Consider the following 7,565-nt stretch of genomic DNA (forward strand, 5'->3'; position numbering starts at 1 on the left):
AACGTTAAGGATGATTCTAAATCGAAAATTAGATGAGGGATGGTTTCGATTCTGGCTGAAAACCTTTGGGACCAAAACCATACTTAACCCTAATAATAATCTCTTAATTGTTTTACCTTTTTTTTTTCGCAATGTACCAAATCATTTGTAAATGGAATTTCCATTATCCATAATCTACTTGAAGAATCTTTATGTCAACACTTTTTATTGGATGAAAATTATCCTTTGTGACCCGAATATGAATATATTGATATTATTTTTGTGATTTAATTTTTTCTCATCACTAATATTATCAGTATATTGCTATTTCTTCAATTATAATAACATGTGGTTGAATTCTCTCGCATGAAACAACAAATTTTGTCAGAAGCTGTGTTTTCTATTCAACGGGGTCAGCCTTAAATTGTTTTTATCTATTTATTTTATACGGCTAACTTTTAATTATTTAAAATTTAAATTTTAAATTCAAAAATTGAAATTGAAAAGAAGAGATTCGTTTTTACCCTTTTATAGAATTATGGAAGATGATTTTCCTCACTCTTGCTCTTCCCCAATTTCCATTTTCTCATTTTTCCAATTTATCCCTTTCCATCTCATAACGTTTTTTCTTCCTTTTGATTTCACACAAAAATACAGAATCAAACCTTGAGTTTCAATTTCAGTTCCGCATAAGGCTCATCCACACAAGAAACAAACTAGTACGTATATACTAACTCCTCTTCTTTGGATTTCTCTTTTAAGTTGGTGATAGTAAATGGAGTATACTTCGAGCTTTATTTATTATTTTTATTTTTTAGTTCGAATTAGTTTTGAGACTGATTCCCATACCAGAGTGTTTTGATTCCCTCAGCTTTCTCTTTGAAATTTCCACACCCATAAGGTATATGTAAAATAGGTGTGGATTTGGTTCAGTATAATTCGGTCTCAATGCAAAAATCCTCGAACAACGATTCTCTTTTTTTTTTTTTTGCTTCCTTTGTTTATTCAACTCTTTGATCCACCCATTCCTTGGTTACATTTTCTGAGTTCTGCTCTTCCCAAATAATGTTCAAGTTGTGTTCTTTCACGAGTTTATTGTTAAAACAAGGTGAAATTTCATTTGGATGTTGTTTAGGATAATCAATAATGCAGGATCGAAGGACTAGAACACGATACCATTGCTCTTCGTTCTGAATTCTTGATGCACCAATTAAATCCAATGAAATATATATAATCAAGCTCTTCCTATTTTCAATTCTATGTAATCAAGCTCTTTGAATTTTTTTTATTATCTATTTATTTTTTGTTATCATTTTTCTTCTTTTCTCAGAGATTTCAAATTTTCAATGCTGTATACTGTTCTGATAGGCTAATGTTTTCTTGAAATCCAATTAGGTTGGAAAAACTGGTGGTGCCAGGTGGAAATCCATGTCCGATGCTGTGAGCAAAGCAAACATGTTCTCTGATTCTCTTTTATTATTCTTTTTTCTTCAAATAACAATTATTTCTGCTTTTGTTGTTGTTTTACGAAGAACATACTAGCATATGAGGAGAATATCAAAGCCTACAACAAAAGATTCATAATTGCTTTAACTCAATATTTTCATTCTCTCTTATATTGTGATTTATACAAATCTTATGATTGAGCTCTTTTAATGTTTAGAATGAGGGTGGAGATTCTAATAAGTCAAAATCTGTGGTGAATGATGATTATGATGATGAAGAGGTGATGGAGCTTTGTAATTTAATTTTAATTGTGAAATAGACTCTGACAATAGTTGTTTTTGTTTGTTAATGAGTTTGAAATGTTATTTTTTTAGAGGATGAGTGAAGTAGCTGCTGTGGTGAAGGAAAAGACCTTGGAGTGGGAAGAAATAATTTCATTCATTATCAATCTTCATATAGTTTTGAAAGTTGATTAACAATATAGTTTGATCATCTTAATTTTCCACTTACTTTTATGTGTGAAGATCATGAGATTTAAGGTTTAGTAGGTTGTGTATGTTTGATTCATCGAAAGGAATATATTTTAGATGCCATAATATAATTTTCTTCTTCTTATGTTTTTGGGCAAAAAACTATATTCATTATTTTTATTTATTTTTAGTTTAAGGGAGTACTTTACCTTTATAGATGTTAGAAAATAAGTTTGTAAAACTCTATATTTATTTAAGTTAGTTATCATTTTGTGTTTGAAAGTATTATGTTATATTATACTGAAGAAAATATTATGTTGAGACATCATTTATGTTTGAGCAAGTTCTTTAAAATTTTTCTTCATTTAAAAGTTTAGAATCCTCTATTATATTACTTTTTATTTCTCCTCAATTTTATTTATTTACCATAATTTTATTTGAGTATTAGTTTTTTTCTAAATTTAATTTGTTTTCCTTACCAAAATTTGAAAATTAGAAGAATGCTTCTAAAGAAAATTGAATGATTAACCTTTGAAAGAGATTTAGTTTATAGCTTTGTCATACAAGGTTTATAATTCAGAGGGACAAAGTTTAATTGTTATATTTAAGAGTACTAAATCTCCTTAGGATACTATTGAAAGAAATTTTTGGCGATCTAACTTTGCTAATTAATTCTTTTTTATTTAGTCCTCTTCTTGATGAAACTTTTCACTTGCATGCTTATTCTATTTTTAAATTAAAAGAGTTAAAAAAAAAAAGGCTTTGTACCAATGCCTCATGATTATTTTATTTTTGGAACATGTAATTAACTGGCAAAACTTATACTTCATTATTAAAAAGAAAATAATAAGTTGATTGGGATTGGAGATCAAGAGAATTGAATTTTGAAATTTAGAAGAATAATTTTAGAATTCATGTAAAAGAAGCAGAAAAAATATTTTAGTTGTTTCTCAACATGAAAAAGCCGTATTAAAAATGTTAATAATAAATGTGATGAAACTGTATATATGCGATTGATGGTTTTCAACTTTTTACCTAGAAAATCGAATAAATTATCATAATGGAATGTTAAACATTTGATGAGATGAATTGTTTATTTTGTGATAAAATTTTAGTTTCTATTTCTCTTTACAATTTTCTTTCTCTTATAGTAATTAACTATGAACATAACTTACATTGTGTTCATAGTTGCATATATTTATTTATGAAAATGTTATTCTTTCTATTACCGTATTACATATGTTATATCATCTCCTTAATGAATCATTGTTAAGCGATGGAATGCAATTTTTTTTGTTGAAAAATAGATCATTTATATTTATCAATTGGCTTTTCATAGAGGGTGTGCGTGGTTATTTTGTCATGCCCTTAGCACGGGTCCTGCTTTAGTACTTGATAAAACAATGTTATTAAACCTTCACAACTAGAAAATTGCTTATTACAGACCAATTTACAGACAAATTTGGCCTTTACTACAAATAGATTTTTTGTTACCGACAAAATTATGCGCAAACAAGTATTATGCATAATTATGTGGTTGCATATTGGATGTGATTGTGCATATGTTTCTTGTTACTTCTGCTATTTGTATTTTGGCTTATATTGTTATGTATATATTTATCTCGACCCTGTTATGACTATGTGGGCACAGACGATATAAACAAACTTAACTACAAACCCAGACCTTACTAAGAACTTCCCAGTTCTTACCCTATTTCTCTTCAGATGGACACGAGAGTTCTGTTTTACGAAGTTGATCATCCTTATATCCATGAGGACCCAATGCGCGACGAGTACTATATCTATTGTGGGGAACCTCGTATACGTAATTATGTAGTACGTGGTAAACCCTTTCAGCATCCAATCAGTATACCTTTCTTTGATCTCGATGCACCTTATGACTTTCCTCCTTCCTGGTTGCACCCTGGGAGACCTGGGATACCTCATCCTAAGGAGCAGATGCCTCCTCCACCTGATTATCCTCCACCACCAGACCCTCCTCTGCCTGATGAGCCTATTACGACACAGCTCATCCATGAGATACCTCTTGCACCTTTTGTTCTTGATGAGTGAGGTATTCCTATGTTACCACCTGAGCTCGATCCCCTACCAGAGTCGATTGAGCCACCTATTCCAAAGGAGCAAGAGGGACACAGGCAGGATCAGATTATGGATACCACGTACTACATAATTACGTATACGTGGTTCCGCACAATCAATATAGTACTCGCCGTGCACTGGATCCTCGTGGATGTAAGGATGATCAACCTCGTAAAATAGAACTCCCGTATCCATCTGAAGAGAAGGAATAAGAATTGGAGAGTTCTTAGTAAGGTCGGGGTTTGCAGTTAAGTTCATTTATATCGTCCGTACCCACTACCCACAGTCATAACAGAGTCTAGACAAATATATACATAACAACAATATAAACCAAAACACAAATAATCACGTACCAAACAACCAAATCTGGTTGTTTAGTATACCTTATCGGCTTTCTTCTTCTGCCACAAGCGGTCTAGTGCACTGTCGGCATCACCCCTGTAACCAGCATATCATAGCATTAAGTATGAAACAAAATGAGTATATACCCATTTTGGTCCTCAAAGAATTTTGGACTGGACACTTTAGTCCCCAACTAAAATTAATTACTTGATTGGTCCCTAACAATTAATTTCGTCAGTCACTTGGGTCCTTTACTCCGTTAACTCTAACGGAGGACAAAATAGTCCCTGATAACTCTAACAGGGGACAAAATGGTCTCTGATCTCCTCTGTTCGGAAATGACATTGATCTCTCTCAATTTCCATCATATCTCGCATAACACTAGCAGTCTAATATTGTAATTTCAAACTACACAATGCACACTCTATAAATTTAATGTTCACAAGAAAAAAAATCATCAACTTGTTCTTAACCAATTCATACTCGGAAAACTAATGCATATGTCTCTCAACTAGTTATCGTTTTTGATGGATCCCATGAATCTAGACAGCAAGTTTGATTTGTTAAGACCCGTCGTCATCGTTGCCATCTCCCTCCTCCTCTACCCTATCGTCTCCATGACCACATTGTCCACCACTCCGATCGCTTCCTTCAGCTTCTTCTCCAAACCAATATTCAGTAATCGCTTCAGTTTTCATATAAGCGGCAACGGCGACATTGCTCGTTGTACTGATAGCTTGGATGCGAGGTCGAAGCTATCTGTCAACTTGGACTCTGGAAAAGAAGAAATGAAGCACTCGGTGTCTATTTTAAATGAGAATTTACATATGATGTCGAAGAAGAATCTTCTCATGATGTCCTAATGTCCAACAATCTATATTGCTTGCCGGAGAGTGGAGAAAGGCGTGCCCTTGGAGTAGTTGTGGAACTTGGTCTTGAGGATGTTGTGGACGTGTCGGGGTTGGAGGTGATGTTATTGAAGACGTGAAAGTGGATGCTTTTGGTGGGTGAAGTGCAGAGGAGGTGGATGTACCAGTCACAAAGATTTAGAAAGTGTGTGGTCCATGACATGTTGAGGTAGATGCGACACGTGTGACAATTACACCATGGCTTAATATTGGAGCTAAAGAGGAGGAAGGATCCGAAAAGATGGAAAAGAAGACTGTAAAGGTAAAGAAGGAGAGTATGAATGTTAGGGTTATGCAAGATACGATAAAAATTGGAGAAGAACAGTGTCGTTTTTGAATAAAGGGGTCAGGGATCATTTTGTCCCTTGTTAGAGTTGTCAGGAACCATTTTGTCTCCTGTTAGAGTTGTCAAAGACTATTTTGTCCTCCGTTAGAGTTAACGGAGTAAAGGACCTAAGTGACTGACAAAATTAATTGTTAGGGACCAATCAAGTAATTAATTTTATTTGGGGACTAAAGTATCCAGTCTGAAATTCTTTGAGAACCAAAATGGGTATATACTCAAACAAAATTGCTAAATGGAAAGAATGAATGATATATAAGACCAAAGAAGGACATCCCGTTAAAAAGTTTAATTTGATACTAATTCTTGAAAGATCATGCAATGGCAGTAGACAATGTCTATTTAATATAAGACATAAGGTAATTGAGCATCAATTTCAGTTAACCCAATAAATTCACCATTCTTAACCCACCTAATATAAATCCACAAACATATAAAGGGGGCACACAAGTAGTCAATAAGATTTAGTGATTAGGAAACATTAGTATAGAATAGTCCAGCCCGTGTCATAGTTAAATCATATTACTATTATCTTTGCCTTAACAATTAAAGAAATACATATTCAATTCAAAATGCTCCAACTCCCACAATAGAAAACCAACAAATACTTGGTAAATAGGTTCCCATGGTTTATATATGCCATTAAATAAGAACAAATTAGATGTTCCCAATAAATAAGAAATAAACCAATTTCCATCAGTGAATGCATCACTGTAAAACAGAACAACTAAATAAGAAATTGCACATAAACTAGAGGTTCCCAATTCCTTCCCTTCTAATGATTTTCAACAGCAGTTACAATATAAAGCTTACCATTCCAAATTCTCGAGTGGTCTTCACATACATCACTACTCATCACTACAGACTTCAATCTCCACAGATACTTAAGCTGCTGCCGAATATCCGTGGAACCTGGTTCAATTGGCATTGTAAAGAACACCAAAACCTTCACTGAGTATATATATATATATATATATATATATATATATATATATATATATATATATATATATATATATAGAAAAAGCCATCAACCACCAAAAATCAATCAAACCCACAACAATCAGCATCATTCATGCAAATTCAAATAAGTAAAAGCAAAGCTAAACCTGCATTCAAAAGCAAATTTCGATCCTCCTGGTAGTGCTCAATGATCGGAATCAAATCCTTGGAAACCTTGTTCCATTTGCGCACCTGCTTGAACACGTCACGAGTTTGCGGGTCATTGCGCCGCAGAAACCTCAGCAAGTCATTCAGGTTATCTGGAAAGACGGTACCGATAATTGACCTATTAGGAACTAAGAAACCTTCACCGAATTGAATTTAGAGAACAAAAATGGGAAATGGGTGAAATTAATACCGAGGCAGTGTTCTCCCGATGTAGCCTATGCAGTGCCTTTGGTCATCCTCTTCGACGGTGTGGGGAACTGTCCTCTGCTGTGATGTTGATATGTGTGAAAATGGTTAAAGTAGTACAATAATCCTGCCACCCATGATTAGAAAAGGAGTTCAGACTTTCACTGTGTATATTGAATCTTTCTCCCTCACTGCACAATATTAAAAGTAGAATCATAAATGCAAAATTCTCCACTACATTTGAAATTCTCAAAAGATTAGAGGATGGATATACCTGAGGTTTGATGAATTCTAGAACTGTCAGTAAAGAAAAATGCTCAGGTGGCCCAGGCTGCATTATAGCCCTTTTAAACACCTCCTTCCAAACAACAACAATAAGCAATCAAGAAAAACAAAGTAATAAAGTCAAGTTCTAGAACACAGGAAAAGGAATCAAATCAAACACAATAAATTCACACAAAACAGTGTTCAAAATTGGGTCAGTGTTTTACTCAACAAGTGGAATATGGAAAATCACCTAAAACTAAAAATTTAACATTTGATACAACATTAATATAAAATCTAATCACAAATATATTCACCTAGTTGAAGGCATTTAAGATTTTAACATTATTACCTTAG

At 33.4% G+C, this 7,565-nt stretch overlaps 2 long non-coding RNA genes across 4 annotated transcripts; one reads left to right on the top strand and one right to left on the bottom strand.

The window, feature by feature from the left end:
- The first annotated feature begins 474 nt into the window (after positions 1–474).
- LOC112737463 (uncharacterized) lies at positions 475–2,040 on the top strand. Of its 3 annotated transcripts, none has more exons than XR_011869400.1 (4): positions 475–698; positions 1,375–1,436; positions 1,643–1,705; positions 1,800–2,040. It is a non-coding gene; the product is annotated as an uncharacterized lncRNA (long non-coding RNA). The 3 variants fall into 3 exon arrangements; XR_011869401.1 differs by having other exon boundaries at positions 510–698; positions 1,375–1,419; XR_011869399.1 differs by lacking the exons at positions 1,643–1,705; positions 1,800–2,040 and having other exon boundaries at positions 537–698; positions 1,375–1,577.
- A 4,663-nt stretch (positions 2,041–6,703) lies between these two features.
- Positions 6,704–7,308, bottom strand: LOC140178108 (uncharacterized). Its single transcript, XR_011870350.1, has 3 exons — positions 7,219–7,308; positions 6,949–7,135; positions 6,704–6,850 (listed from the first exon to the last, which is right to left on the bottom strand). It is a non-coding gene; the product is annotated as an uncharacterized lncRNA (long non-coding RNA).
- Positions 7,309–7,565: the final 257 nt, after the last annotated feature.

This window comes from Arachis hypogaea, chromosome 13 (genome assembly GCF_003086295.3).
Source record: "Arachis hypogaea cultivar Tifrunner chromosome 13, arahy.Tifrunner.gnm2.J5K5, whole genome shotgun sequence".
In the NCBI taxonomy this organism is placed as follows: Eukaryota; Viridiplantae; Streptophyta; class Magnoliopsida; order Fabales; family Fabaceae; genus Arachis; species Arachis hypogaea.